The sequence below is a fragment of the Dendrobates tinctorius genome, unplaced genomic scaffold (assembly GCF_039654945.1).
Source record: "Dendrobates tinctorius isolate UK_male_01 unplaced genomic scaffold, ASM3965494v1 ptg000071l, whole genome shotgun sequence".
NCBI classification, from domain to species: domain Eukaryota; kingdom Metazoa; phylum Chordata; class Amphibia; order Anura; family Dendrobatidae; genus Dendrobates; species Dendrobates tinctorius.
The window spans coordinates 6,929,749-6,954,932 of record NW_027361739.1 but is presented as its reverse complement, the minus strand read 5'-3'; positions in this window follow the sequence as shown (position 1 = coordinate 6,954,932).

The window sequence follows — 25,184 nt, the reverse complement described above, 5'->3', positions numbered from 1 at the left end:
GTATTGTATGTAGTATATATGTATGTTGTATGCATGTAGTATATATGCAGTATATATGTAGTATGCATCTTGCATGCATGTGGTATGTATGTAGCATGTATGTATTATGTATGTAGTATGTATGTAGCATGTATGTAGCATGTAGTATATATGTAGTATGTATGTTACATGTAGTATATATAGTATATATGTTGTATGTAGTATGTATGTAGTATGCATATAGTATGTAGTATGTATGTAGTATGTATGTAGTATGTATGTTGCATGTATGTAGCATGTAGTGTGTATATATGTAGCATGTAGTATATATAGTATATATGTAGTATATATGTTGTATGTATGTAGCATGTATGTAGTATGTATGTTGCATGTATGTAGCATGTATGTAGTATGTTGCATGTATGTAGCATGTAGAGTGTATGTATGTTACATGTAGTATATGTAGTATATATGTTGTATGTAGTATGTATGTAGTATGCATGTAGTATGCAGCATGTATGTAGTATGTATGTTGCATGTATGTAGCATGTAGTATATATGTAGTATGTATGTTACATGTAGTATATATAGTATATATGTAGTATGCATGTTGCATGCATTTAGTATATATGTTGTATGTTGCATGCATGTAGTATGTATGTAGTATGTAGCATGTATGTAGTATGTATGTAGTATGTAGCATGTATGTAGTATGTATGTTGCATGTAGTATATATGTAGTATGTATGTTACATGTAGTATATATGTAGTATGTATGTTGCATGTAGTATATATGTAGTATGCATGTTGTATGTATGTAGCATGTCATTTTTTTTTTTTACATTCAACACATTAGCCGGATGATGGGACTACTACTGTCCCATCATTGGCTAATGTGTTAATCACTGTCATGGTAGCAGGCATCGCCCGATGGGACTTGTAGTCCCATCGGACGATGCCTGCATAGACCACCGGAGCCTGCACAGACCACCGGAGCCTGCACAGCCCCCCGGCAGGCCGGCACAGCCCCCCGGCAGGCCGGCACAGACCACCGGAGCCTGCACAGACCACCGGAGCCTGCACAGCCCCCCGGCAGGCCGGCACAGACCACCGGAGCCTGCACAGACCACTGGAGCCTGCACAGCCCCCCAGCAGGCCGGCACAGCCCCCCGGCAGGCCGACACAGCCCCCCGCAGGCCGGCACAGCCCCGCGGCAGGCCGGCACAGACCACCGGAGCCTGCACAGCCCCCCGGCAGGCCGGTACAGACCACAGGAGCCTGCACAGACCACCGGCAGGCCGGCACAGACCCCCGGACAGTCGGCACAGCCCCCTCGAAGGCCCGAACTGACGGCGCATCATGATGCGCACAGACAGCGCATCATGATGACGTCATTTCGGCAGCCAATCGGAAAGCTCAACACTAGTCAGCAGGGGGACACAAAATCGCTAAGACTCCTATTTTTTTTTTTTCAGAGTTTAATACAAGCAATTCTAGTTTCTTAGCGATTTTGTGTCAGCAGGGGGACACAAAATCGCTAAGAAACTAGAATTGCTTGTAGTAATATCTCTCTCTCTCTCCCCAGCACAGGAATCGCTGCAATACTCGCATCCCCATTCATTAACATTGGACTCGCTAGACTCGCAACGAGTAGCGAGTTTCCGACTCGGGCTCGTTACAGTCTAGCGATTCCGAGTATTTCAGGATTCGCCCTTCCCTAGGAGAAACAAAAAGAGCATGCGATCACATACATATATGAAAATATCAAATTTTATTAGATACCAAATAGCAGATAAAAATACATCTTTATAGCAAACGTGTGCTCATAATTGAATGTGGACGGTATATCCCCTGAAACATCCCCTAAGTGTTCCACCCAAGTGGAAACAACCTGATCAGAGAGCCATCAAGGAAAATAAATACACATAAATGGTCACCTATATCACAGTATCATAGTAACAATGCAGGCCACATTGCAGAAATCTAAGGCCAAAAAAAGTGTAACTGCCAATTAGATTCAAACCATCATGTGAATACCCCATAACATTGTATTAACCAGGAATTGCAAAATAACCGATGGTCGAACTTACCAGGGAAGGGAGGAAGAGGAGAGCCCAGTAATGAGACCCCTGATGCGCGTTTCGCAGTGTCCCCCGCCGCTTTATCAAGGAGGAGTAAGTGTAAATGTCCAAATAGGACCTTAAAATAGCCCCTGACCCTGGTCATGTGACCAGGATCCACCAATAGTACTGGCGCCTGCAGCGCATGCGCCATGACGTCCGCAGGTCCTCCACTGAAGCCAGGCATCATGCACACTGCGCACGCACCGGGGAATACCAGGAAGCGAGCGCATTGCATATAGATGCCGGCCGCAGTGTGGAGACACAGACAACATGGCGATGTGCACGGCCATGAAATATAGGCAGATCTTGCAATAACCATTCCTCATCAACCACAGGATAAGTGTATACATAATAGGCTGAAAATAGTATCATGGAGCTTAATGATGTATAGCCACATAACAATTACATAACCATATGATAAAATAAACAGATAATAAAAAAGTATATAAGTTACAGTAATACATAAATAAACATAGCATCCATTAATTTAATATACACAACAATTTCCATAGGATACTTGATTGCAGAAGATGATGTGTCAGATCCACAAAACGGGGCTAGTCAAGGGCCAAATAGAGACGCACAGTAAGCTAACTGAAATGAAAAAAATTTGAAATAAAAAGAGAAAATTTAAAAAATTATTAAAAACAACTTAAAACAACCACTGCTGAGCAGCATAGGAAATACAAGGTCATGCTGACACAGGAACAAGGAAAAGGAAGGAAGATCAGAACAGGGGAACGCTATAGATGCGCACCATAGGTCACCAAATGTCATAAGAAGGGGGCGAAATGTAAAAATTCATCTAGACCTCTCGGATTCATGGTGTCCAACTGGACAATCCACCTTACTTCCATTTGTCCGAGTACTTTTTTTATAATCGCCTCCCCTAGTACCCATATGGAGTGCATCAATGCCCCTGACTTTAAGCAACCTCGCATCACAATTATGATGTGCCCGAAAATGTCGGGGGATATTTTTAAGTTCTGATGGATCGGACACTGTTCTGGCCGTACCAATGTCCCGAACATGTTCACGTGTTCGCACCCTCAGCTCCCTAGTGGTAAGGCCCACATATATTTTAGGGCACGGGCATGTGGCATAATAAATTACATTTGAAGTACCACATGAAATTCGATGTCTAATTTTGTACTCCCGCTTACCATCCGAGGAGCTGAAGGTGGAACATCTCAGGACATTAGCGCAAGCCAGACAGTTCACACAAGAAAAGGATCCACATATCGGACCACTAGAACCAAAGAAGGTCTTGGGAGTGGGCATATAATGGCTTCGTACCAGTAGGTCATTTAAGTTTTTCGAACGACGTGGCGTCATGGATGGTGAGTGTCCCAGGACGGCCCTCAGGGAAGGGTCCGTCTCCAGAATAGGCCAATGTTTGCGCAAAATGGTGCTCATATTTTGCCATTCATGGTTGTATGTTGAGATGAATCTTATAGGTCCATCACTGTTCAACAGACCACTCCTCTTAGCAGGCTGTAGAAGGTCACTGCGTGGGGTATGTCTCGCCCTATTGTAGCCAGTCTTCACACACCTGCGGCTATAACCCCTGGTCAAAAAATGCTTGCTCAAGTCATGGGCTTGTCTCTCAAATCAATCATCGGTGGAGCAGATGCGCCGCATGCGGAGGAACCGTCCGACCGGGATGGCCCTCACCGTGGCTGGGTCATGGGCCAATGTTGCATGTAACAGAGAATTTACGGAGGTGGGTTTCCTGAAGACGTCCATCTGGATGTGCCGGTCAACATCGACCTCCAAATGGACGTCCAGGAAATCCACACTCCTATCATCATATACATATGTCAGACGGATATTATTACTGTTATCATTTAAGGACCTCATGAAATCCCCGAGCTGGCCGACAGTACCGTCCCACAAAAACAAAATATCATCAATGAAGCGGTACCAGCACAGCACATGCTCCGTCGCCAAACAGTTCCCCCTCCCAGGCACCCAGGAAGAGGTAGGCATACGAAGGCGCACAGGCTGCCCCCATGGCCATGCCCCGCCTCTGTAAATAAAATTGATCCTTGAAAACAAAAAAATCGTGGGTAAGGATAAAGTCGACCAGCTCAAGGACCAGCTCACACAGAGGGCCATCCAGGTCTGAGGCCCCCAAGAAATGGCGAACGGCATCCACTCCTACCGCATGATCGATACAGGTGTAGAAACTGTCTACGTCAGCAGTAACCAGAAGGGTGGAAGGTTCAACAAGGATGCCACCCACCCGTGCCAGGACGTCCGTTGTGTTGCGGATATAGGATGGCAAGGATTCCACCAATGGTTTCAAATAAAAAACAATAAATTGACATATGGGTTCACAAATGCCTCCAATCCGTGACACAATGGGACGCCCCGGAGGGTCGAGGGCATCCTTGTGGACCTTGGGAAGTAGATAGAATGTGGGGGTTCTGGGTGACCTAACCACCAGTCCATCCAAGACCTTTTTTGTAATGACCCCACTCTCAAAAGCTCTCTCCAAAATAAATCGAAGTTCACGTGAAAAGGCAATCCTAGGATCTGAAGGAAGTTTTTGGTATGTTGCTGGGTCCCTCAGTTGTCGAAACGCCTCCCTCTCATATTTCTGGTTGGGCCACACCACTATATTCCCCCCCTTATCAGCCGGTTTGAAAACCACATCTTTCAAAGATTGCAATTGAGAGATGGCCAAGCGTTGTTTATGGGTTCAATCAAACCTTCGTCTAGAGGACAACTGCTTAAAATCCTCACTTACTAGTTTAGTAAAAATATCTACCAATGGACAGATAGTCAAGGGGGGGAATTTAGTGGATTTAGGCCGATTCAGAGGAGGAAACTTACTTGTAGGGGGACCACTCTGTTCAGCCAGCAACTCCTCCAAATCACTAATTGCTTCACTTTCGATCTCACTCAGGGACCCAGGAACATGACTTGCAGTGTGTGGAGTTTCTTCAAAATAAGTTTTCTTGAAAATAATTGAAGGTTCTTTAATGCTGTAAAGTAATCAAATGAGTTAGTGGGTGAAAAAGTTAACCCCTTACCCAGAACCTCCAGTTGTATCTCCGTAAGTACATGATTTGATAAGTTCAATACCTGCAGATCCCCCCGAGAGACACCCTGGGAGGCCCCTGATCCAGACGCCTTGGTTTTAGAGGACTGGCGTGTTTCAATCCTCTTAGTAGGAGCCAATTTGTTGTTAGTGCTGTGACAAAACACTCCGGGATCACCTTTGCTGGGGTCAAAGGTCACGTGCGTTCAGCATGAAACTCAGGCGCACAGCTGGGGTCTGGGTATAACTGACACTGGGTCAGGTTTATTAAAGGTGAAAGCAATGCATAAAGGAAATAAAAACATAAAACAAATCCTTGCCTATACGGCACTAACTAAACAAGGTACAACCTAACTACCAACTGGCGGGCTTCTCCCGTCCAGCCAAACCACAGTTACCATGGGCACTGCTTTCATTCACGTGTGTCTCTCACACAGACAGGCTCTCTGTGTCCCCAGGCTGAGACACTCACACAACCACCTGGCATCCTTTTATATCCGCCTCCCATTAATCATTAGTAACCAGGTGAGATACTGACCAGACTAGGCCACATAGGAAAGGTATCTGGGCGAGATATACCTGCCCTCATCCACTATTCCCACATGATTCTCACAGTGCCCAACCCAGAGCTTCTTGGCCCCATGTCATCCTCATGAGTAGAAATATTGGAACGTAAAGATGTAGATCTGGAACGTGAATGAGAAGTATTCCTGTATCTTGAGCGAGACCGACCAGTTGCATCCCGCCATCTTTAGAGTCTTGATGATTGTTTGTCTTGAATATCCCTTATACATTTTTTCTCCTTATTTGCCTGAATGTCTTGGGCCCATTTCTGTAAAATCAGAATCTATTTGATCATTCAATTTTTAAAGGCCATCTCTAGACATTTCTTTACGTAAAGTAGATTGTAAATCATCAATTTCCGTCTCGATGGTGGTCAGGGAGTCCTGATTCATTTGTTTTAAAAGGATCATAAAACCCTTTGAGCATGTATTAGTCAACTCCTCCCATTTATTTTTGAAGGTCTCGTCCAAGACAGGAAATGAAGGAAAAACTTGGATCCTTAACCCCCTAGGGATCAGATCCTTCTGTATGTATTGATCCAAAAATTCATGATTCCACCATATCCTGGTTCGTTTACGCAATAATTCCTTAAAACGAAAAACAATCTCCTGTATATCCTTATTAGAGGTACCGCATTCCCCATCCACATCATTCTGAAACACATCATTCAATTGTGCTCGCCACGTATGGTCACGTGCGCGGAAATCCATAGTGGAATTGGAAACAACTGTGAAAAACACAGAAATAATTAATAGCAACAAGAACCCCATAGATGTCATAGGGTGAAAAATAGGAGTGGGAAACCAACCCACTCCTACACCATATTGCACAAGCTCAAAAACATCATAATAAACATAAGGAGAAACAAAAAGAGCATGCGATCACATACATATATGAAAATATCAAATTTTATTAGATACCAAATAGTAGATAAAAATACATCTTTATAGCAAAAGTGTGCTCAAAATTGAATGTAGACAGTATATCCCATGAAACATCCCCTATATCTTCCACCCAGGTGGAAACAACCTGATTAGAGAGCCACCAAGGAAAATAAATACACTTAAATGGTCACCTATATCATAGTAACAATGCAGGCCATATCGCAGAAATCTAAGGCCAAAAAAGTGTAACTGCCAATTAGATTCAAACTATCATGTGAATACCCCATAACATTGTATTAACCAGGAATTGCAAAATAACCCATGGTGGAACTTACCAGGGGAAGAGTCTTGAGGAGATCATTTGCATATTCCCAGTGCCTTCTGGGATAAGTGAAGAGTCTCCGCGAGCTCAACGATCACTGGGTTTTGGCCGTTGCAGCTGAAAAGAGGAAATCGGAAAACCAGGGGAAGAGTCTTGAGGAGATCATTTGCATATTCCCAGTGCCTTCTGGGATAAGTGAAGAGTCTCCGCGAGCTCAACGATCACTGGGTTTTGGCCGTTGCAGCTGAAAAGAGGAAATCGGAAAAACCACGCGCGAAATTTGGCTCATCTTTCATTGTTTTTAAGAAATCTCAAGATGGAAGAGGCCAGGAGCCATTTGGTGAGCTGCATTTCTTGCTACATGTTCACAGATTTACCAGTGGAAAAGCCAAACTTCACATGCCACAAATGCAAGCTTGTGTCCCTGTTGGAGGAAAAGTTGCAAAATCTCGAAGAGAGGTTAGCTACGTTGAAGATCATTAAGGAAGGTGAAGAGTTCTTGGACAGAGCAGAATTATCTCTTCATGTTACAGAAAGAGAAGAAATTCGAAGTGCACCTGAAGAAACAGAGGAATGGAGACATGTGACCCAGAGAAGCAGGAGGATCAGGAGGCAGTCAGCACCCATACTGCTCAGAAACCAGTACCAGGCTCTCACGCAGGAAAACAATGAAGAAATACATCAGGATAAGACTTTGCCAACAAGCAGCAACCTTGTACGCCTTCAGAGTCCTCCTGGATGGAGAAAGAAAAATGTTGTGAAGAAGAAACGGAGAGTGGTGGTCATGGGGGATTCCCTGCTGAGAGGAACAGAGGCCGCTATCTGCAGACCGGATATAACTTCAAGAGAAATGTGTTGTCTTCCAGGTGCAAAAATTAAAGATGTGTCTGACAGGATATCAGGACTCTTCAGACCTACAGATGACTACCCATTCCTGCTACTACATGTGGGGACAAATGACACTGCAAGAAACGACCTGGAAACCATCTGCAGAGACTTTGAAGACTTGGGTAAGAAAGTGAAAGAACTGGGAGCGCAGGTGGTCTTCTCTTCCATCCTCCCAGTGGATGGCCATGGAACAAGGAGGTGGAATAAGATTCTGCAGGTGAACAACTGGCTACGTCGATGGTGCCGTCAGCAACGATTTGGATTTCTGGATCACGGAGTGAACTACTTATACGATGGACTACTTGCTAGAGATGGGGTGCACCTTACGAAGACTGGTAAGCATGTATTTGGAAGTCGCCTTGCTACACTTGTAAGGAGAGCTTTAAACTAGAACAACATGGGAAGGGAAGCAAAAGACCAGAAAAAGCCATACACCTGACAAATGCTATTGAGAACTCTGCTATTAGAAGTGGAAAGGAAGAACAAAGACGAAAGAATCTAATTAATAAAAATATTGGAGAAAGAGAAACCAATCACAAACTAAAATGTTTCTATACTAATGCACAAAGCATGGGCAACAAACAAGGAGAATTGGAACTACTAACACAGGAAAAGAAATATGATGTCATTGGAATCACTGAAACTTGGTGGGACAATACACATGATTGGAATACAAGACTAGAAGGATACAACTTATTTGCAAGAAACAGACTTGATAAACGAGGAGGAGGTGTCGCATTGTATGTTAGAAACGCGTATATCTGCACAGAGATTGAAGCTTCAGAGACTGGGAGTTCTGTGGAAACTGTTTGGGTAAGAATACAAGGACAGAACAATGGAAAGGACACCATTGTAGGCATTTACTACAGGCCGCCTGTGCAAGCTGAAGCTATGGATGAACTCTTTATGCATCAAATGGCCAAGTTCTCCAAAAAATATGACATAGTTGTCATGGGAGATTTCAACTATCCAGACATTTGTTGGGAATCTCTCTCAGGCAAAACTAACAGGTCAAGGAAATTCTTATCCTCTCTTGCTGACAACTTTATCTTCCAAAAGGTAAGGGAGAAAACAAGGGGAACTGCTACCTTGGATCTAATCCTTATAAACTGGGAGGAAATGGTTGAGGAGGTAAAAGTGGCTGGGACCCTAGGAGGTAGCGACCATGCTATTTTAGAATTTTGGATAACTAGAGGCGGAAGACCTGTGAAGACTCAGACGTCAAGGTTAGATTTCAGAAAGGCAGATTTTAAGGGATTCAGAAAGAGAATTGGAGGGATCCAATGGCTGGATATCCTTAAAGACAAAAATGTCCAGGAAGGATGGGAAATCTTGAAAAATGAAATTCTCAAAGCACAGTTGTTAACAATTCCGAAAAGAGGGAAGAATAGGAAGCAGTTAAGGAAACCAGGATGGATGAACACAGAACTTAAGCACATGCTAAAAAGGAAGAAAAAAATGTTTATAAAATGGAAAGAGGGAGGCATATCTAAAGAAGAATATAATGCTGTCTGCAGAACCTGCAGGGCACAAATCAGATTAGCTAAAGCTGAAAATGATTTGAGGCTTGCAAGAGATGTCAAAAGCAATAATAAAGGATTTTGGGGATATGTCAAAAGTAAAAGAAAAGTCAAAGATGCTATAGGATTTTTACAGGATGAAAATGATGAAATGGTAAGACAGGATGTTGAGAAGGCTGAACTTTTAAATTCCTATTTTGCATCTGTTTTCTCTCAGAAAGGAAATGTAACATCAACTGTTATTCACTGTCCTATTAAGGGAATAGAAGAATCCAGGATATCTATAAACAGAAAGATAGTGAGGAAACACTTAGCTAGCCTAAATGAATTCAAGTCTCCAGGTCCAGATGAATTACACCCCAGAGTACTGAAGGAGATAGCAGAAGAAATTTTTGAACCCCTCTCTATAATCTTTGAAAATTCTTGGAGAACAGGAGAAGTGCCAGAAGACTGGAGAAGAGCAAATGTTGTTCCTATCTTCAAAAAGGGGAAGAAGGTGGACCCAGGTAACTATAGGCCGGTGAGTCTGACTTCTATACCAGGAAAGATCTTTGAACAAATTATTAAACAACATGCATGTCAATACCTGGATAAGAATGAAGTGATTAAACAGAGTCAGCATGGGTTTGTAACTAATAAGTCATGTCAGACTAACTTAATTTCCTTCTATGACGGTATCACTGATTGGGTGGATCAAGGAAATGCTGTAGATATAGTATATCTTGACTTCAGCAAAGCATTTGACAAAGTCTCTCATACAATCCTTATTGAAAAAATGATTAAGTATGGAATGGACAAGGCAACTGTTAGGTGGATTCATAACTGGCTTAGTGATCGGACCCAAAGAGTGGTCGTAAATGGCTGCACATCCAGTTGGAAGAATGTCTCAAGTGGGGTACCACAGGGCTCTGTCCTGGGCCCTGTATTGTTCAACATCTTTATCAACGATTTAGATGAAGGCATTGAGGGTAAACTGATTAAATTTGCTGATGACACAAAGCTAGGAGGGATAGCTAATACTAGAGAAGAGAGAGAGAGGATTCAAAAAGATTTAAATAAACTGGAGAAGTGGGCAGCAACAAACAGAATGGTTTTTAACAGGGAGAAATGCAAAGTACTACATCTGGGCAATAAAAATGGAAAAAGCATATATAGAATGGGAGGAATAGGGCTAAGTGACAGCACATGTGAAAAAGACTTGGGTATACTAATAGATCACAGACTGAATATGAGTCAACAGTGTGATGCAGCAGCAAAAAAGGCAAATGCAATTCTAGGATGTATTAACAGAAGCATACAGTCTAGATCACGTGAAGTCATTATTTCCCTCTACTCCTCTTTGGTCAGACCTCATCTGGAATATTGTGTCCAGTTTTGGGCACCACATTTTAAAAAAGACATCAACAAACTGGAGCAAGTTCAGAAAAGAGCGACCAGAATGGTGACCGGTCTGCAAACCCTGTCTTATGAGGAAAGGTTGCAGGATTTGGGAATGTTTAGTTTGCAAAAGAGAAGACTGAGAGGAGACTTAATAGCTGTCTACAAATATCTAAAGGGCTGTCACATTGTAGAAGGATCAACTTTATTCCCATTTGCACAAGGAAAGACTAGAAGCAATGGGATGAAACTGAATGGGAGGAGACACAGATTAGATATTAGAAAAAACTTTTTGACAGTTAGAGTGATCAATGAGTGGAACAGGCTGCCACGAGAAGTGGTGAGTTCTCCTTCAATGGAAGTCTTCAAACAGAGGCTGGACAGACATCTGACTGGGATGATTTAGCGAATCCTGCTTTGAGCAGGGGGTTGGACCAGATGGCCCAGGAGGTCCCTTCCAACTCTACGATTCTATGATTCTATGATTCTATGATTCTATGATTCTAGTGAGACCCCCGATGCGCATTTCGCAGCGTCCCCCGCCGCTTTATCAAGGAGGAGTAAGTGTAAATGTCCAAATAGGACCTTAAAATAGGTGCAGATGCCAATACATACATACACTTTTCCCCCATTATTAGCAACAAGAACCCCACAGATGTCATAGGGTGAAAAATAGGAGTGGGAAACCAACCCACTCCTACACCATATTGCACAAGCTCAAAAACATCATAATAAACATAAGGAGAAACAAAAAGAGCATGCGATCACATACATATATGAAAATATCAAATTTTATTAGATACCAAATAGCAGATAAAAATACATCTTTATAGCAAAAGTGTGCTCATAATTGAATGTAGATGGTATGTCCCATGAAACATCCCCTATATATTCCACCCAGGTGGAAACAACCTGATCAGAGAGCCACCAAGGAAAATAAATACACATAAATGGTCACCTATATCACAGTATCATAGTAACAATGCAGGCCATATCGCAGAAATCTAAGGCCAAAAAAGTGTAACTGCCAATTAGATTCAAACTATCATGTGAATACCCCATAACATTGTATTAACCAGGAATTGCAAAATGACCCATGGTGGAACTTACCAGGGAAGGGAGGAAGAGGAGAGCCCAGTAGTGAGACCCCCGATGCGCATTTCGCAGCATCCCCCGCCACTTTATCAAGGAGGAGTAAGTATAAATGTCCAAATAGGACCTTAAAATAGCCCCCGACCCTGGTCATGACCAGGAAGCGAGCGCATTGCATTGCAACTTAAAACTATCCCCCGACATTTTCAGGAGCATCATAATTGTGATGCGGGGTTGCTTAAAATCAGGGGCATTGATGCACTCCATATGGGTACTAGGGGAGGCGATTATAAAAAAGTACTCGGACAAATGGAAGTAAGGTGGATTGTCCAGTTGGACACCATGAATCCGAGAGGTCTAAAAGAATTTTTACGTTTCGCCCCCTTCTTATGACATTTGGTGACCTATGGTGTGCATCTATAGCGTTCCCCTGTTCTGATCTTCCTTCCTTTTCCTTGTTCCTGTGTCAGCATGACCTTGTATTTCCTATGCTGCTCAGCAGTGGTTGCTTTTAGTTGTTTTTAATAATTTTTTAAATTTTCTCTTTTTATTTCAAATTTTTTTCATTTCAGTTAGCTTACTGTGCGTCTCTATTTGGCCCTTGACTAGCCCCGTTTTGTGGATCTGACACATCATCTTCTGCAATCAAGTATCCTATGGAAATTGTGTTTATTAAATTAATGGATGCTATGTTTATTTATGTATTACTGTAACTTACATACTTTTTTATTATCTGTTTATTTTATTATATGGTTATGTAATTGTTATGTGGCTATACATCATTAAGCTCCATGATACTATTTTCAGCCTGTTATGTATACACTTATCCTGGGGTTGATGAGGAATGGTTATTGCAAGATCCGCCTATATTTCATGGCCGTGCGCATCCCCATGTTGTCTGTGTGTCCACACTGCGGCCGGCATCTATATGCAATGCGTTCGCTTCCTGGTATTCCCCGGCGCGTGCGCAGTGTGCATGATGCCTGGCTTCAGTGGAGGACCTGCAGACGTCATGGCACATGCGCCACGGGCGCCAGTACTATTGGTGGATCCTGGTCACATGACCAGGGTCAGGGGCTATTTTAAGGTCCTATTTGGACATTTACACTTACTCCTCCTTGATAAAGCGGCAGGGGACGCCACGAAATGCGTGTCGGGGGTCTCACTACCGGGCTCTCCTCTTCCTCCCTTCCCTGGTAAGTGCCACCATGGGTTATTTTGCAATTCCTGGTTAATACAATGTTATGGGGTATTCACATGATGGTTTGAATCTAATTGGCAGTTACACTTTTTTGGCCTTAGATTTCTGCGATATGGCCTGCATTGTTACTATGATACTGTGATATAGGTGACCATTTATGTGTATTTATTTTCCTTGGTGGCTCTCTGATCAGGTTGTTTCCACCTGGGTGGAAGATATAGGGGATGTTTCATGGGATATACCGTCTACATTCAATTATGAGCACACTTTTGCTATAAAGATGTATTTTTATCTGCTATTTGGTATCTAATAAAATTTGATATTTTCATATATGTATGTGATCGCATGCTCTTTTTTGTTTCTCCTTATGTTTATTATGATGTTTTTGAGCTTGTGCAATATGGTGTAGGAGTGGGTTGGTTTCCCACTCCTATTTTTCACCCTATGACATCTATGGGGTTCTTGTTGCTAATAATGGGGGAAAAGTGTATGTATGTATTGGCATCTGCACCGTCGTAGCTACAGCCACAAAATTTTGCAAAGTCACACGTCTGGACCCCCGAGAGCGCCATAGGCTATGTTGTGAGGCGAAATTTTAACCCAGCGTGTTCCAATTCACTAAACAATTTTGCCCCTAGGTACATAATGGGGAAACAGTGAAAGGAAAAGTGTTGGAGGCAAATTCACAGCTGCCAGATGTGAACAAGGGGGACTTAAAGAATGAGAGCGATGGCGCCAAACAGTATATACTCTACAGTTGCTAACGTGGGGCCCTGACATGGGATACTCACCACACACGGGGATATGAACACACACACAAAATGCGCCGCACACTACCACGTGCTTCAACACATATACCACCCTCAGCACACATTTCACCACACTTACACCAACCTCGCCACGTAAAAGTCGAAACACAAAAGTCGCCACTCAAAACTCGCCACGCTGTCCCAGAGCTGTTTAAAAGATGAAAAATGAGCTGTGATTGGTTGCTATCATCAACAGTTTTCTTTGTAGACAGTTGGGGTAACTGATGCCTATTATTCTTATCATTTCTATGGTGTTATCGTCCTTCTGTAAAGCTGGAAATAACACAATTTATTACCGTGCGAACACAGACCACCCTCTGACACAGACTGCAGGGGGAGGCCAGGATCACACAGGATAGGATTAGATCCATGACTCAGCAGTCAGTATCACACATGATAGGATTAGATACACAGCTCAGCAGTCAGTATCACTCAGGATAGGATTAGATACACAGCTCAGCAGTCAGTATCACACAGGATATGATTAGATACATGGCTCAGCAGTCAGTAACACACAGGATAGGATTAGATACACAGCTCAGCGGTCAGTATCACAGAGAATAGGATTAGATACACAGCTCAGCAGTCAGTATCACACAGGATAGGATTAGATACACAGCTCAGCGATACACAGCTCAGCAGTCAGTATCACACAGGAGACGCTTAGACACATGGCTCAGCAGTCAGTATCACACAGGTTCAGATACACGGCTCAGCAGACAGTATCACACAGAATAGGATTACATACACGGCTCAGCAGTCAGTATCACATAGGATAGGATTACATGCACGGTTTTTATGTGCAATATAATCATTATAATTTGTTATAACTAACCACAGTTGGTTACTATGCCCAGGCTACGCCAGGCTCTTCAGCTAGTCTCTAATAAAAAAGCACAATAAATGTACCAATGCATTGCAATAGGAATCCCCCTCAAGAATCAGGAAACACAAATGTAACACTAGAGATGAGCGACTTTGCCTTTTTGAGGGTCGAGTCGGGTTTCATGAAACCCGACTTTCGCAAAAGTCGGGTAGAACGAAATCGGCCGACTATAGGGAAAAGTCGGAGGCCAACTGAAACACGAAACCCAATGCAAGTCAATGGGGAAGCAAAGTCGGCAGGGAGTGGAGGACAGTAAACACACCTACAGTTCCCATTTCAATGGCAAAAACATCAATTCTTATTACTGAAGCTTGTCAACCTTAATTTACTTCAAAATAATAGTTACTAGTGTTGAGCATTCCGATACCGCAAGTATCGGGTATCGGCCGATACTTGCTGTATCGGAATTCCGATACCGACTTCCGATATTTTTTCAATATCGGAATTCGGCATCGGAATCGGAAGTTCAGTTGATTGACGGCCTGACGTCATCATGATGCGCGGTGTGTGCGCATCATGATGCGCCGTCATTTCGGGCCTTCCGGGGGTCTCTGCCGGCCTGCCGGGGGGCTGTGCCGGCCTGCCGGGGGGCTGTGCCGGCCTGCCGGGGGGCTGTGTGGACTGCCCGGGGTCTGTACCGGCCTGCCGGTGGTCTGTGCACCCTGTGGGGGTCTGTACCGGCCTGCCGGGGGGCTGTGCCGGCCTGCCGGGGGGCTGTGCTGATGTCCGGGGGTCTGTGCAAGCATCGTCCGATGGGACTACAAGTCCCATCGGGCGATGCCTGCTACCATGACAGTGATTGACACATTAGCCAATGATGGGACAGTAGTAGTCCCATCATCCGGCTAATGTGTTAAATGTTAAAAAAAAAAAAAAAAAAAAAAAATACTACATACATACTACATGCATGCTACATACATACTACATGCTACATACATACTACATATATACTACATACATACTACATACATGCTACATACATACTACATGCATGCTACATACATACTACATGCTACATACATACTACATACATACTACATATATACTACATACATGCTACATACATACTGCATGCTACATACATACTACATACATACTACATACATACTACATGCATGCTACATACATACTACATATATACTACATGCATGCTACATACATACTACATGCTACATACATACTACATACATGCTACATACATACTACATACATACTACATACATACTACATGCATGCTACATACATACTACATGCATGCTACATGCATGCTACATACATACTACATGCTACATACATACCACATACATACTACATACATACTACATACTACATATATACTACATGCATGCTACATACATACTACATGCTACATACATACTACATACATACAATACATACTACATACATACTACATACATACTACATGCTACATACATACTACATATATACTACATGCATGCTACATACATACTACATGCTACATACATACCACATACATACTACATACATACTACATACATACTACATGCTACATACATACTACATATATACTACATGCATGCTACATACATACTACATGCTACATACATACCACATACATACTACATACATGCTACATATATACTACATGCATGCTACATACATACTACATATATACTACATGCATGCTACATACATACTACATGCTACATGCATGCTACATACATACTACATACATACTACATGCTACATACATACCACATATATACTACATACATACAATACATTCATACAATACATACATAGACATACAGTACATATAACATAGAGTAACATACTTACCAATACTTGTCACATTGTTCCCCGAAGCCATTGTCTTTTCCGGAATAAATATTAACATAACAAACCACAAAAATACTCACCCACGATCCGAAGCAGTCCACGAGTGTGTCCCACGACGATCTTGGGTAGAGAACGGCAGCATCAGATGATGCTGCCGTTCTCTACGGGCTGCAGGAATCCAATGACGGAAGGTAGGTATCCTTCCGCACTGTATTCCTCCGCCACTTAAAAAAAAAAAAGTCCCTAGTCTCACTTTATGCCATTGCTGCGTGGGAATTTCCCACACAGCAATGGCATAAAGTGAGACTAGGGACTTTTTTTTTTTAAGTGGCGGAGGAATACAGTGCGGAAGGATACCTACCTTCCGTCATTGGATTCCTGCAGCCCGTAGAGAACGGCAGCAACAGCTGATGCTGCAGTTCTCTACCCAAGATCGTCGTGGGACACACTCGTGGACTGCTTCGGATCGTGGGTGAGTATTTTTGTGGTTTGTTATGTTAATATTTATTCCGTAGACGACAATGGCTTCGGGGAACAATGTGACAAGTATTGGTAAGTATGTTACTCTATGTTATATGTACTGTATGTCTATGTATGTATTGTATGAATGTATTGTATGTAGTATGTATGTAGTATATATGTGGTATGTATGTAGCATGTAGTATGTATGTAGTATGTATGTAGCATGCATGTAGCATGCAGTATGTATGTAGCATGCATGTAGTATATATGTAGTATGTATGTAGCATGTATGTAGCATGTAGTATGTATGTAGCATGCATGTAGCATGCAGTATGTATGTAGCATGCATGTAGTATATATGTAGTATATATGTAGCATGTATGTGGTATGTATGTAGCATGTAGTATGTATGTAGCATGCATGTAGTATGTATGTAGCATGCATGTAGTATATATGTAGTATGTATGTAGCATGCATGTAGTATATATGTAGTATGTATGTGGTATGTATGTAGCATGTAGTATGTATGTAGCATGCATGTAGTATGTATGTAGCATGCATGTAGTATATATGTAGTATGTATGTAGCATGTAGTATGTAGCATGCATGTAGTATATATGTAGTATGTATGTAGCATGTAGTATGTATGTAGCATGCATGTAGTATATATGTAGTATGTATGTAGCATGTAGTATGTATGTAGCATGCATGTAGTATGTATGTAGCATGCATGTAGTATGTATATGGTATGTATGTAGCATGTAGTATGTATGTAGCATGCATGTAGTATATATGTGTTATGTATGTGGTATGTATGTAGCATGCATGTAGCATGCATGTAGTATATATGTAGTATGTATGTAGCATGTAGTATGTATGTAGTATGTATGTAGCATGCATGTAGCATGCAGTATGTATGTAGCATGCATGTAGTATATATGTAGTATGTATGTAGCATGTAGTATGTAGCATGCATGTAGTATGTATGTATGTAGCATGCATGTAGTATATATGTGTTATGTATGTAGCATGTAGCATGCATGTAGTATGTATGTAGTATGTATGTGGTATGTATGTAGCATGCAGTATGTATGTAGCATGCATGTAGTATATATGTAGTATGTATGTTGCATGTAGTATTTATGTAGTATGAATGTAGCATGTATGTAGTATGCATGTTGTATGTATGTAGCATGTAATTTTTTTTTTTTTTTTTTTTTTTTACATTTAACACATTAGCCGGATGATGGGACTACTACTGTCCCATCATTGGCTAATGTGTCAATCACTGTCATGGTAGCAGGCATCGCCCGATGGGACTTGTAGTCCCATCGGACGATGCCTGCACAGACCCCCGGAGCCTGCACAGACCACCGGCAGGCCGGCACAGCCCCCCGGCAGGCCGGCACAGCCCCCCGGAGCCTGCACAGCCCCCCGGCAGGCCGGCACAGCCCCCCGGCAGGTCGGCACAGCCCCCCGGCAGGCCGGCACAGCCCCCCGGAGCCTGCACAGACCACCGGCAGGCCGGCACAGACCACCGGAGCCTGCACAGACCCCCTGGCAGGCCGGCACAGCCCCCCGAAAGGCCCGTACAGACCCCAGAGAGGCTGTACAAGGGCAGGAAAGGGTTTTTCTTATTCCGATACCGGAAGTCCCATAGACTTGAATGGGACTTCCGGTATCGGAATCGGCGATACCGATACTTTTTTTAAAGATCGGCCGATACCATCCGATACGATACTTTGAAGTATCGGACGGTATCGCTCAACTCTAATAGTTACGCATTGCAAACTGGGGGTTATTTGGCTAAAGTTGTGGGGGGGTAGGGCTGGCTCCAGGTTTTCGTGTGCCCTGGGCCAAAGAGTGTCCGTGCGCCAATTTAACACATACCACAACTCAGGGTCGGACTGGCCCACCGGGACACCAGGGAAATGCCAGGTGGGCCCCGCCCCAGAGAGGAAGAAGAAGACAAAAAAATGAAGCGAAAGGAAAAAAAAAGGGACGGGGGCCCTTTAACACTAAAGGAGGCCCAGGCGCGCTCGCGTCCCGTGTACGCAGTCCCGTCCCGACCAGGGCTGGTGGCGCAGCACCACCTGCCCCCGTGAACCCAGGTAAGCGCTGGGGGCCCTGGGCAAATGGGGAGTGGGACACATGGCAAGGACGCAGCATAGGGTCTGAGAGTCGGGGTCCCCCAGGACCAGCGCTGGCATCGGGGCACCCTCTAATACTCACCTCTCCTTCTTCCGGCAGCTGTTGGGTCTTCAGCACTCTCTGACTCAGTGGTGACTCAGGGCAGAGAGTGCGATGACGTCAACACTGTGTGCTCAGCCTCTCTGTCCTGAGCGCTGCAGAGCTGGGAGACACTGAGTGTACCTACGGTGGAACGGGAGAGGTGAGGATTTGATTTTTATTATTTATGCAGCAGTGTTACATGGGGCCCATAATGCTGTATGGAGGAGCAGGGGTCCATAATACTGTATGGAGGAGCATGGGGGCCCATAATACTGTATGGAGGAGCATGGGGGCCCATAATATTGTATGGAGGAGCATGGGGGCCCATAATACTGTATGGAGGAGCATGGGGGCCCATAATACTGTATGGAGGAGCATGGGGGCCCATAATACTGTATGGAGGAGCATGGGGGCCCATAATACTGTATGGAGGAGCAGTGGCCCATAATACTGTATGGAGGAGCATGGGGGCCCATAATACTGTATGGAGGAGCATGGGGGCCCATAATACTGTATGGAGGAGCATGGGGGCCCATAATACTACATGGAGGAGCATGGGTTCCCATGATACTGTATAGAGGAGCATGGGGGCCCATAATAGTGTATGGAGGAGCAGGGGCCCATAATACTGTATGGAGGAGCAGGGGCCCATAATACTGTATGAAGGAGCATGGGGGCCCATAATACTGTATGGAGGAGCAGGGGCCCATAATACTGTATGGAGGAGCATGGGAGCCCATAATACTGTATGAAGGAGCATGGGGCCCATAATACTGAATGGAGGAGCATGGGGGCCCATAATACTGTATGGAGGAGCTTGGGGGCCCATAATACTGTATAGAGGAGCATGGGGGCCCATAATACTGTATGGAGGAGCATGGGGGCCCATAATACTATATGGAGGAGCAGGGGCCCATAATACTGTATAGAGGAGCATGGGGGCCCATATTACTGCATGGAGGAGCATGGGGGCCCATAATACTGTATGGAGGAGCATTGGGGCCCATAATACTGTATGAAGGAGCAGGGCCCCATAATATACTGTATGGAGGAGCAGGGGCCCATAATATACCGTATGGAGGAGCAGGGGGCCTTAGTACTGTATGGAGGAGCAGGGCGGCTCTTAATGCTGTATGAAGGAGCAGGGGGGCCCATAATTCTGTATGGAGGAGCAGGGGGTCCATAATGCTGTATGGAGGAGTAGTATATGCAGCCCGTGATATACTGCATGATTGAGTATTGCATGGGGCCCGGATTGTGTTATATGGATGAGCAATATATGTAGCCTGTGATATACTGTATGAATGAGCATTATATGGGGCCCATAATACTGTATGGCGGACTATGTGATGCCCATAATACTGTATGGAGGACTATGTGGTGCCCATAATACTGTATGGAGGACTATGTGGTGCCCATAATACTGTATGGAGGACTATGTGTTGCCCATTATACTGTATGGCAGACTATTTGGTGCCCATAATACTGTATGGAGGACTATGTGATGCCCATAATACTATATGGAGGACTATGTGGTGCCCATATTGTACTATACCTGTATTTTTTATCTGTGCATCATGAATCGTGGCATGTATTAAAGGGGCCCACTGAGACTCTTTCGCCCGAGGCTCACAACAACCGGGAGCTGACCCTAGTGACATCGCACATTAAGATGAATGCCTTTGATAGGCTGCAGACCTTTCAGTGTTACTGCTATGTGACGTCACTGGTGATTACTGTATTACCTGTACACTATATACAGAGGTTCTGTGTATAATGTCATTGGTGATCTCTGTATTACCTGTATACTGACACTATATACAGAGCTCCTGTGTATAAAGTCACTGGTGATCCCTGTATTATCTGTACACTGACACTATATACAGAGCACCTGTGTATAATGTCACTGCTGGTAATAACAGTGTTAGTATTGTGGGTTGTATTCATGATCAGTATTGCAGTATTTGGTCACTATGTGGTGGTAATTTGTGGTCTGATGTCGGTGTGGCAGTATTTCTCCTTGTATGTGGCATTATTTCGTCCTTATATGCTGGTAATATGTCATATTATTGAGTCACTAAATGGTCTGATCATGGTGTGGCGGTATTTGTCCCTTGTAGGTAGTATTATTCAGTCACTAAGTAGTCTGGTCATGGTGTGGCAGTATTCTTTTCTGTATGTGGTATTATTCGGTCACCATGTGGTGGAATATATAGTCTAGTTATGGTGTGGTGGTATTTCTCCTTGTATGTGGTATTAATTGGTCGCTCTATGCTGGTAATATTTGGTCACTATGTGGTCTGGACATGGTGTGGTGGAATTTCTTCCCTGTATGTGGCATTATTGGTCTTGGTATAGTGGATTGTGTTGTGTATGGTGGTCATTTGTTCTCTCTAATAATTAAATACGTGGCACACAGCGGTAGAGATGCACTTAAGCCCCCGTCACACATAGCAAGATCGCTAGCGAGATCGCTGCTGAGTCACAAGTTTTGTGATGCAACAGCGATCTCAGCAGCGATCTCGCTGTGTGTGACACCTATCAGCGACCGCCCCCCCCGCCGGGTATCGCTGATCGTGCTCGAAAGCCCTGGACATTTTTTTGATCGTTGGTCTCCCGCTGGCCAGCATCACTGCATGTGGCAGGCGGAAGATCAGCGATTAGCGAGCTGGAGCTGATATCCAAGGTAAACCGCGGGTAACGAAGCTCGCGCGTCACTTAGAAACCCACTGTTTACCTTGGATACCAGCTCCCTACACCAGCACGCTGGTATCTAAGGTACACTGTGGGTAACTAAGCGATGTGCGCACTTGTTACCTGCGTTGTCGCTGGTCCTGATTGCTGCTGACATCTGCCTCTTTGGCAGCTCACCAGCGATCATGTAGCAACACACCAGCGATCCTGACAAGGTCATATCGTTGTCGGGATCGCTGGTGCGTCGCAATGTGTGACGGGGGCTTTCCTGTGAAAAAAGTAATCACCTCTCCACAGGATAAGTGATAACGTATTGATTGGTGGGAGTCTGACTACTTGCACCCATTCAGCAAAATGTGGAACTTTTTATCTCCATTAGACTGGAGTGGCATGTACAACTTGATCACTGATCCATTCTTTCCCTCCGTGGCTGCACTTGTTTTTTTCTGGAAGCCCCAAAGAGAATGAATGGAGCTGCAGTCAGACATCCCACCTGCCACTCCATTTTAAAATGTGGATAAGTGTCCTATCAACGATAAAACTTCCTCATTCTTCCAATCGGTGCAGTTTCTAATGGTCGGACCTAAGCGATCACCTATCCTGTGGAGCCCATGGATCGGTGATAACTTGTTTTAACCAAAAAACCCCATTAATGTAAACTACCGTAATTATACATCCAGTTATGGGGGGCACAGTAGATGTGCAGGAGGCGCCTGTGTTTTACAGCCAATGCTCCACGATAATGGGGATCACGACTGACAGATATTTGCATATAGGTGTAGGGTGGGCCCCTAGAGTCCATTCCCCTGGTGGGCCCCAGACACCTCAGTCCGACCCTGCCACAACTCATGATGCTCCGATACGGCACAGAAATATAGGTATAGTACAATGACAAATACTTCACTGCTTACATGACATGACTGATCTATTTTAAATTGTACAATAGCTTAAAAAAACAGTATATTACTCCATACAGTGTTATGGCCACCACATTGTGTGCCATACAGAATAATGAGACCCATATATTTCTCCATACAGAATAATTGGTCACATATAATGTTCCATACAGTATATGATGAGCTCCACATAATGCTACAGTATATGATGGTCCCTATGGACGATGCTCCAGTGTGTTATGGGCCCAAATAATGCTCCATATATAAAGGGCCCCATTTCTAATGCTCCAATGTACAATGTGCCCCATAGATGCTGCTCCAGTGTCTGATCTGCCCCATTTAGAATGCTCCAGTATATGATGGGCCTCATGGAGGATGCTCCAGTGTATGATGGGCCCAAATAATGCTCCATATATAATGGGCCCCATTTCTAATGCTCCAGTGTATAATGAGCCCCGTAAATGCTGCTCCAGTGTCTGATGTCCCCCATTTGGAATGCTCCAGTATATAATGGGCCTCATGGATGATGCTCCAGTGTATGATGGGCCCAAATAATGCTCCATATATAATGGGCCCCATTTCTAATGCTCCAGTGTATAATGGGCCCCATAGATGCTGCTCCAGTGTCTGATCTGCCCCAATCTGGAATGCTCCAGTATATGATGGGCCTCATGGATGATGCTCCAGTATATGATGGGCCCTAATAATGCTCCATATATATTGGGCCCCATTTCTAATGCTCCAGTGTATAATGGGCCCCGTAAATGCTGCTCCAGTGTCTGATGTCCCCAATCTGGAATGCTCCAGTATATAATGGGCCTCATGGATGATGCTCCAGTGTATGATGGGCCCAAATAATGCTCCATATATAATGGGCCCCATTTCTAATACTCCAGTGTATAATGTGCCCCATAGATGCTGCTCCAGTGTCTGATCTGCCCCATTTATAATGCTCCAGTATATGATGGGCCTCATGGATGATGCTCCAGTGTATGTTGGGCCCAAATAATGCTCCATATATAATGGACCCCATTTCTAATGTTCCAGAATATAATGGGCCCCGTAAATGCTGCTCCAGTGTCTCATGTTCCCTATCTGGAATGCTCCAGTATATGATGGGCCTCATGGGTGATGCTCCAGTGTATGATGGGCCCTAATAATGCTCCATATATAATGGGCCCCATTTCTAATGCTCCAGTGTATAATGAGCCCTGTAAATCCTGCTCCAGTGACTGATGTCCCCCATTTGGAAAGCTCCAGTAAATGATGGGCCTCATGGATGATGCTCCAGTGTATGATGGGCCCTAATAATGTTCCATATATAATGGGCCCCATTTCTAATGCTCCAGTATATAATGGGCCCCATAAATGCTGCTCCAGTGTCTGATGTCCCCAATCTGGAATGCTCCAGTGTATAATGGGCCTCATGGATGATGCTCCAGTGTATGATGGACCCAAATAATGCTCCATATATAATGGGGCCCATTTCTAATGCTCAAGTGTATAATGGACCCTGTAAATGCTGCTCCAGTGTCTGATGTCCCCCATTTGGAATGCTCCAGTATATGATGGGCCCCATTTTTAATTAACCCAGGCATGGTATGTGAAAAGAGCTCCATGGAGTAATCTGAAGTGTGTGCTGCTGCATCCTTCACTTTTGGTGTGGGTGAAGGACACAAGGAAAGGGGTTGCTCCTGACCAGAAACCTGCACTGATGACTCAGTGCTTGCATTTTTTTAAACTTCAGAAGAGAAGGCCATAGAGCTGGAGGCTATCTACTCCCAGAAAAGGGAGCCTTACAGGCCTTTCAGAGCTACACCATGACGCAGGCTCAACACCTCCTGCCTTAGCTGCTATTGTGTTTTTGGCACTACCAGCAGATGCACCACCACCACCATCAGTACAAGGTCGCCCCCCACGCCCACGTCCGTGTCCTCTTCCACCATACTTCCTCATGTTTTGTAAAATGGACCCAAAATACCAGCAGATGTATGGTACTGTATCAGAAGCATACATCTCTAAACAGTCTAGGGATAACAGTAAATCTCTGTTTATATTTTATGAGTCATACACAGACGCTCACAGGCTCAGTATGGATTACACAATAAAATAACAAGTTGAAAAAGGGTACAGTATCACCAGATACAAGGTATATATAGTATAGTGTAAACATTATGAATCTCCGTATATTTATCAGGAGGCAGACACAAACGCTATCAGGCCCAGTATGGATTGCACAGGAATATGAAAAGCTGTAAATGGGTAATGTAACACAAGTGTACAGCTGTATACAGTGTTGGGGTAATCTTAAATCTCCAAATATATTTCCGGAGTAACAGACAGACGTACACAGGCTCATTATGGATTACACCAGAATCTAAATAGCAAG